This window comes from Tupaia chinensis, unplaced genomic scaffold (genome assembly GCF_000334495.1).
Source record: "Tupaia chinensis unplaced genomic scaffold, TupChi_1.0 Scaffold000126_2, whole genome shotgun sequence".
Lineage (NCBI taxonomy): Eukaryota > Metazoa > Chordata > Mammalia > Scandentia > Tupaiidae > Tupaia > Tupaia belangeri.
Genome location: NW_006159594.1, coordinates 5,386,322 through 5,394,902, shown reverse-complemented (window position 1 = coordinate 5,394,902; position 8,581 = coordinate 5,386,322). Strand labels below are relative to the sequence as shown.

General features: G+C 37.2%; 1 pseudogene; it reads left to right on the top strand.

The window, feature by feature from the left end:
• The first annotated feature begins 661 nt into the window (after nucleotides 1-661).
• LOC106734484 (60S ribosomal protein L17 pseudogene) lies at nucleotides 662-1,343 on the top strand (annotated as a pseudogene).
• Nucleotides 1,344-8,581: the final 7,238 nt, after the last annotated feature.

Below are 8,581 nucleotides of genomic sequence, written 5' to 3'. Positions count from 1 at the left end.
TTGGACTTCCAGGTGTCTTACTGCAGTTTGAGTCCTGGACCTGACAGTCTCAAAATCATGCCAGGCACTTGTGCATGCATGCCCAAAATCTCAGGAGGAAAAGGAGAAGAAGGGATTGTGGCATGACCAACTCCCCAGGGAAGATTTCTCATTTTTTCTCTCAGTAGCTCTCTCACATGCATGTACCCTGTGGCAAAAACCAAAACCAACCGAATAAAAAATTATGTTAAGGACATAATATAAAGACAAAATAGCAGAAGTTTAAAATTTTTCCCATCCTTATGCATGGATATGCAATGTTAAGTTTTATAAATAATACTCCTAAAAAATGCAACCATATTTATAGATATTAGAAAGTAGTGCTCCAGCTGTGACCACTCCATTCTCTTCCTACGGGCTATCCCAAATAGTTATAATATAGAGGAAGCAAATTACATGACTCATTATAGATGCTTCCAATCATGTAAGAGGGGAGAGTGACTAGAAGGGAGCAACTAGTGAACAGATGAGATGCTTTCAAATGTTTTTAAGAAAATGAAATAAGTGTTTATATAAATACTTTGTTCAAAGGGATGGATGTGCTCATTTGGAAATCATCTCCAAAGTAGTGCATAAAAGAGATTAAAGAAAGTTACTTTCAAAAATATAAATTAGAGAGGAGACTGGAGATCTCGCGAGAGGTCGAATTCTCATGAATTCTCCCAGGAGCCACTGCTCTTCCTCTTCTCCTTAGCGGCCTGAGGTGATCTTTGAAAATGGTTCGCTATTCACTTGACCCAGAGTACCCCACAAAGTCATGCAAGTCAAGAGGTTCCAATCTTCGCGTTCACTTTAAGAACACTCGTGAAACTGCCCAGGCCATCAAGGGTATGCATATTTGAAAAGCGACCAAGTATCTGAAGGATGTCACTTTACAGAAGCAGTGTGTGCCATTCCGTCCTTACAATGGTGGAGTTGGTAGATGTGCCCAGGCTAAACAGTGGGGCTGGACACAAGATAGGTGACCCAAAAAGAGTGCTGAATTTTTGCAGCACATGCTTAAAAATGCAGAGAGTAAAGCTGAACGTAAGGGGTTAGATGTAGATTCTCTGGTCATTGAGCACATTCAGGTGAATAAGGCACCAAAGATGCGCTGTCGTACTTACAGAACTCATGGACGGATTAACCCATACATGAGCTCCCCCTGCCACATTGAGATGATCCTCACTGAAAAGGAGCAAATTGTTCCTAAACCGGAAGAGGAAGTTGCACAGAAGAAAAAGATATCCCAGAAGAAACTGAAGAAAGATACTATTGAAGAGTATCAGTATTTCCTGGAAAACAAAACATTAAGCACCAACTAAAAAATTTGTAACAAAGGGTTTTCCTATGAGATCCAAGAATTATTAAAAAAAGGATTTTCGAAAAATACAAAAGGCAAAACACAGTATTGCGTTTGATCCAATAAATCTTGTAAATTTAAAAATATTTCCTTTTTTGAAAAATGTATAGGTGCCTTATATTCACAGACACTTTTTCCTTAGGCCAATATTGATTATTTCTATTGTTTACTGTTTCACTCTTATGGAGTAATGTTCTTATAATCCCTATTGCAACAGCTTTCAATGATCCCTAACTAACAACTGTTGAGTAACTTAGAAAAACAAATGTAGAAACTACAAAGTAAAACCAAGAACATAGCTAGAGAAATACAGAGCAGTTCAAAGAATGTACAATAAGCAAATTTAGAAGTATTTTTAATTTAAATTTTAGAAAACCTCATTTCTTGCTATGGATAATTTAGTTTAATTTCAGTTCTTTAAACGTACAGAAGCAAAGCGGTAAAATGTTAGCTCAGATCTAACTACATCTTTTGATATGAGAACTATGCAGGCATAAGCTATGTGTACTTTGCATATATTCAGGTAATGTTTTTCAGCATATTACACCTACATATGCTATGCAAAATGTTGCAGTAGATTAAATTACCCTAGCCACATTTGGGAAGCTGCAGTATGTCTGTCATTGCATGTAAACATATGCAGATTTATGCAAAAGATTCTCAAATATGTGTACCTAAAGTCCCAAACTCCCCACAGACATGCAAAGCCAGAAGGTTTTGTTTATTTCTAAATTATTGGAAAACCTATAAATGGGACTAAAGAAATAGATATGCTCTGTTGTATTTTCAAATTTGGGGCATCTGTGTGGGTTTTTTTTTTTTTTTTTTTTTCATTGCTTTCTCTGTTAAGTCATTTGGCCAAGATTTTGAATTCATCTGCAGTAATCTATACGGTAGACTTAATGCAAGCACAAAATTTCCATTTGCTTCCAAAAGTCCTCCAGGAGTTAGGGAGAGAGAGAGTTCATGCACCATTTTACATAATGAATCCAATTCTTTCAGCGCCTAAGTCCTTTCTTGGTGGTATTTGTTATTTGTTGGTTTTTCATGAGGTGCATTAACTCTTTCAGGTTATTGCAACAGAATATGAAATATTGCTAAAAGTGGTTTGCCAGAGTAAAGTCATTTTCCAAATAGGTGATTTGGTGCAATATATCAAATTAATCTTTTTTTATATATAAATCAGGTAGAAATCACAATAGTAGCTCAGATGGTGATAGGAATAATGTGTTACTGGCAATTATAAATAAGCAATATTATAAACATTATCTTAAGGAGTCATATTAGTTTTTTTGTCTCTTTTTCCCAGTGAGTAGTATCTAAGAAGCTATGTAAAAATCAAATTACTGTTCACAAAATCTTCTTTTAAATCTAGTAGTAGAAGAGCCAGCAGGTGGTATAGTGGCTAAGGTGCTAGACTCCCATATGGCCAACCATGGTTCAAAGTCCTGGATCTGGTGGCTTAAAAATCATGCCAGGTGTATATGTATGGGTGCCCACACATAGAGGAGAATGGAGAAGAGATTTTAGCGTAGCCATTCCCCTTGGGGGTGATTGCTCACTATCTCTCTCTCTCTTTTGCCCTATGGCAAAAAAAGAAAATCAGGTAGTAGATCACTTCTTGGCCTTTTGGCTAGCTAAGATCAAGTGTAAATCTAGGAGTAGATTTTACCAGGGGAACTTTCAATATTCATTTTTTTAAAAATAAAGTTTATTTATTTTTCCACTATATTTCTTCCACATGTGAAAGATACACACACACACACACACAGATAGAGCCCTCAATAGGATCTCAGTGCCATGTTCCACCTCCAGCCCCAGCCAGTCCCAAAAGATGGGTATAGTGAGCCAGACGTACTCAGAGAAGTCTTCAGGTTCAAACCTGCACCTACCATGTGGCTCAGTCTCACAGAGCTTTGTATTTTACCATTGTGCCATCTGGCCCCTTCTGGGAAATTTTCAAAGAAAACTATATAGTACATTAAAATATGATCCCCCAGGTTTTTTTTTTTTTTTTTTTTCAAGCTCTTTCAAGAGGAAGTTATTTACTTCTCGAATCTGTGCCCAGTGAAATATGGAGAATGGAACAGGGTAACACATTGTAAAAACAGGTAGTCAGTAAAATGACAACATCCAATCTCTGTTTTGGGATGCTCACTTTTGAACCCAAGCCACCATGTCAAGAGTAAGTCAGGTAGCCCAGAGAAAAAAAAAAAAACAAGACAAGGAAAACAGAGATCCTTAACCCTTAGCTAGCTAGCCTCAGCTGAGTTCCTGGCCAACACACAGTGCCAACTTGCCAGCCACGTGGAACAGAGCAGAGCATCCCCCTCCCTCCCGAGCTCTGCCTAAATTGCATACTTACAAGCTCAACAAATGATGGTGGTTTTAATATGTGAGATCTTAAGGTTCTTTTTCATGCATCAAGAATGAACCAGAACAAATTTCTTTTCTGTTTTTGGTACAGTGGCAGTCCATGTGTATGTATGTGTGTACATGTGTTTTAAACTTAAAACACATGCTTTTTGAAGAAATCCATACCTCTGAAAGTTGGTTCCTAAAGAATCTGAGATCTTTTGTTGTCACAGTGTAGAAACAGTTCTGAAATATATGGGACATATAATCAGCTTCTGGTATAAAAGAATCAAGAGCCAAAGAAAAAAAGTGTTTCAAGAACCTATGCCCTACAAGTACTGTATTATTTTCCTAAGTTGAGGGTTCCTCTCCTCATTAATCAAACCACATTAACTTTATCAAGAGTTGTTTCTATTTCCTTCCTTACTAATTAATGACAAAATAAGAAACTGTAGATGTGATTGCAGTATTTAACCAACATCAGTTTGATTATATAAGTTGAGTAAATGTGTTACTGGCATACTTGAGAGGAGGGGTAGTTTAAGGTTATTTTCCATCTAGTAACAATTTTTTCTTTCCTTAAGGGTCATATACTCAAAATCAGATTTGAATTCTCCTGTAAAGTTACTTGCCACCAGCCTCATTAGGATGTTGTTGTGGCAAGTGACTCAAATTTGCGATCACTTGCCACAATTACAGGCTAATACTTGGGCAGAGTGATTCAGATGCATTTTCCCAGAGCCTATCTGTGGTGCCTGAAATACTGCTTTTGGAAAGAAAGAACAAATTAAATAGTTGCACTTAAATTTTTTAAGAATTATTTATTTAACTTTTGTTCATTATTATTAAGTTTAAATTTTTGCTTTTGCTATAGGGCATATGTATGTGCTAACCAGAGAGACAGACAGACAGGGAAAGTGAGAAAAGCCACCACATCCAGCCTCAAACCATAGTTGTTAAGTCTTTAATGTAAATTGGCTCATTTTCTCAGCTCCTATTTTACATGACAAATAGCTTGTAGTTTGTTTAGATAGGAAGGGAGAAAGAGATGCAGAGCTACTGTCCTGAAGAAGTCAAACCTTACAAGTTTGCGTTTGTCCAAACTTGTTGCTGTCAATCCGAATCAAAGAAAAGATACACGTGCATTCAGTGCGATTTTCATTTTCCTGGTGTTAGAATCTTTAAGAGCAGTTTACACTTAGAGAAGTACATCTAGATTTTCCTTCTACTGGGGGAGCACTTAGCACGGAACTTCAGTGTCCTCTTAGCACATTACGTCATTGTCTTCTTAGCCTCCCATAGTACTTCTTTGAGTACTCTGAGTACTGGTTTTCCTCTTACTACTAGAGAGTGATTTAGGCAAGAGAGAGAATTAGATTATGACTCACAAGGCTCCTTAGAACTCTCATTGGGACCAGCAGTTAGCGTAACGGCTATGTCGCTGGACTCCCAAGTAGTGGATGGCGGTTCAAGTCCCGGACCCGGTGGCTTAAACTCACGCCGGGCGCATGTGTGTGCGTGCCCAGGATCCCGAGAGGAGAATGGAGGAGAAGGGATTGCAGCATGGGCATCTCCCCTGGGGGGTGATGTCTCACTTTCTATCTCTCTGTCTCTCTCTCTGTCTGTCTGGGGAGCGCACGCGCCCTATAGCAAAAACCTCTCCAAAAACAAAAAACAAAAAAAAAAAACTCTCATTATTTTTTGAAAGCAAGGGTCATATAATTACGTCATCAAATTCTTAAGACGGTGACTGTATTTTCTGTTCCAACAGTTGCCTGTCAGTCACTGGCCTGTGCTGTCTTGAAAATGTATACCACTGGCCACCATTGTCTTCCTGTACTTTGAACTGATGTCATGTCAATTCTGCAATCACTTAAGATCAATGTTCCATGGTTTTATAGGTATCCCTCCTCTGCATAAATATTTCCTGGTCTGCCTTCTTAGCCTGCCCTCGAGGTCTATATCTATTTTCTACAATGGCTTTAAGAAAGAAAAGCATTGTTTTCACCTCTATTAGGATGTCTCTGCAGCAACAGATAGGCAGGGGCTGTCTCTGTTGTCATTACTTCCCTCAATCTATTATGAACGTATACATTTCCCTGCTCCACAGATTCTTTCCTGTATATTAACAGTCTCTGACAAATGATGGTTGTTTTACCTGTGAAATGGACTTAGTGTTGTACCAAAGCAGTGCTTTTCAATGAAATGACTGTGCACAAAGTACTTAGCGCTGCTTCCTTTCACTGGGGCTTTGTTCGTTACGTGTGTGAATATGTGTGTGTGTGTAATGTTTTCATTTATGTATGTCATAATATGATTCTATCACTAGGTCAATAATGTCTATTTAAGACTTTTGATGCATTTTTACACAGTTGACCAAAAATAAGTAGCTCAACTGAATTTAGGAGTCCTTCTCTGTAAGTCGAGTCATTGTAGAGAATTTGAAACTGTTTTAGATGATCTAAAACAAGCACAATAACAAGAAGAAAATCAGACAGCATTAGCCACGTCCTATTGCATATTCTGCTGTGCATTATGGTGGAGTAGCTGCTGACAAACTGAAGCCCGGATTTAGTTGAGGAAGGGAAAGCAGTAAGGAGAGAAGAGACGGTCATTCTCCGCTTTAACATGGGTGATGCTATTCTCATGCCTTTACACACATTTCACTTGCAGCCCACAATGTTAGAAGATAGCTATTGATTTTTCCATTTTACAGATGAAGAAATTGAAGTTCAGCAAGGTTAGAGACTTACCCATATTCAAACAGCTGCCAAATTTTAGATCTGTAATTTAAATTCTGATCTCTCATTACAATCTAAGGTTTTTAAATAACAACATATAAGTCAACAGGAGAATAAGAAACAAAGATTATACTACTTTTACATCGGGAGTTTGAAGTTTCAAAAGCTTAAGCAAAAAATTCTAATCTTTAGTGGTGTGGCAAATGATTGAAATAAGACTGTAGGATTGAGAAAACTTTTGCTGACAATGGTAGACGTGGAGAGGGAACAATCAAAGACCTAAGGAACTAGTATGAACCACTGAGGATCATGATGTAGACAGTTCGGTGGAAATGCTGAGCATGTCTCAGTGTAGACCATGATCTTACATTGCTTTTTGGAATCCAAACATTTTTCAAATCCATGCTTTTGTGTATCATTTTCAGTAGAAAATATCCTCTCCCACTTTAAAAAAGAATGGTGATATAATCAATAAATAGGTTTTCATGGAAATTGAACATGTGAAGTTCACCCAACAGGATGCTCAATGGTTTAGAGAGAACATTTTCAAATATTTTCCTCCAGTTTATGTCCTGTGGTATTTTAAACTTGAAATGGATGACTAAGAGTAATTTCAAAATCAATAAAATATTTGGGCCAATAATTATTTTCTTAGATTTTTTGGGGGGAGGAGGGTGAAATAAAAGGTAAAGAGCTCCTATTAATATAACACATTCTTTACTCAGAAATGAGAATATCCTGTCTAAAAAATAATGCCAGGTTTTCAGAAGAGTACTATATCTGTTATTAGAACTCAATTTCAAGTAGGCTTTGAAAAACCTTCAACACTTTGTTCTGGTAACAGGCCTTTAAAGAGAAGTTAGGAGAAATGAATTTAAGTTATTTTCCTGTAAGAATGAGTTGATAATAGTTGTCAGGAAGAAAAGGAAGAACTCATAACTCATACTGCACAGCTGTTTCCTTATTCCCATGAAGAGTAATAAAACAAAGGATGAATTTGGAGGGAGCAGGAAGAATTCTTGAATAAGAATATGAACTTTCAGATCATCAGAGTGACAGTTCCTTTAGGAACACAGCAATCTTTGGCCTGCTGCATAATAAATATGAAGCATTAAATATTTAAACAATTTCCCCAAGAGATAAATGGTTAATAAAATGAATGAGTCAGAATAAAGTAATGCTCTGTCAGAATGAATGTTTTTACTCAGTGTGTATGCCAGTGGACCTCTGAAAATATGGAACTCATATTACTTCCTAAATAAATAGTTCCATTTGAAACAACTTTAACCTCAAAAGGTCCCTAGTGGTGGTAATTCTTCTTTTTCAAAGTGTCTAAGTGATCATTTATTTGCTGCTTTAATTCTGATTAATGATTTAGACCTATCCCTTGATTGATTTTCTACTTACAACTTCCTTACAGTTTTTCATGGCTGTCAGAAGCTTGTCTTTGGAACTTTATTTCTCTCCTTTATATAATTTCATACTTCTATACATGACTCTGAACTCTCCTTGTAATAAAATTTCTCAGAATGGAAGACCCCTGAACACAGGCTGCCCCCATGTCCAAATAGCATCATCATTTATACAGATTTAACATTGAAATGTTATTACATCAAAAGTGGTTACTGAGCTTTTCGCTGTGTTTCAGGTGCTGGTGATAGCCAAGATGTAATAATGCTACCACCTTCTCCTGCCACCCACTCAGTTCAATTTTAGGACTTCTTTTTATATTCTGTCCAGGCAATAATCCATCCTACTTTATTGTCCCTCATGACACTTTTTCGGAAAAACCCTATAGATCACATTACAAATGTTACAGTTTTCAGGGAGCTGGTGTACTCAAGAGCCAAAATGACCTTCGCAAGGTCATAGCTTCTTGCTAGACAAATGCATAAGGGGATATTTTTCTTAATTCATCTTACATATCTTTTTGGTAGCTTCCTTTTTCTGCATGGTTTAACTCTTTATGTGGGGTTTACTCTCTCTAGTGGTAGCAAGGAGCTAAAACATTTGCTTTTACCCCAAAGTTATTTCACAAAACCATCAGAATTAGCTCAATTAGTCAAACTCTCTTTCAACCCAGTGGGTTCCTTCCTTAGGGAAA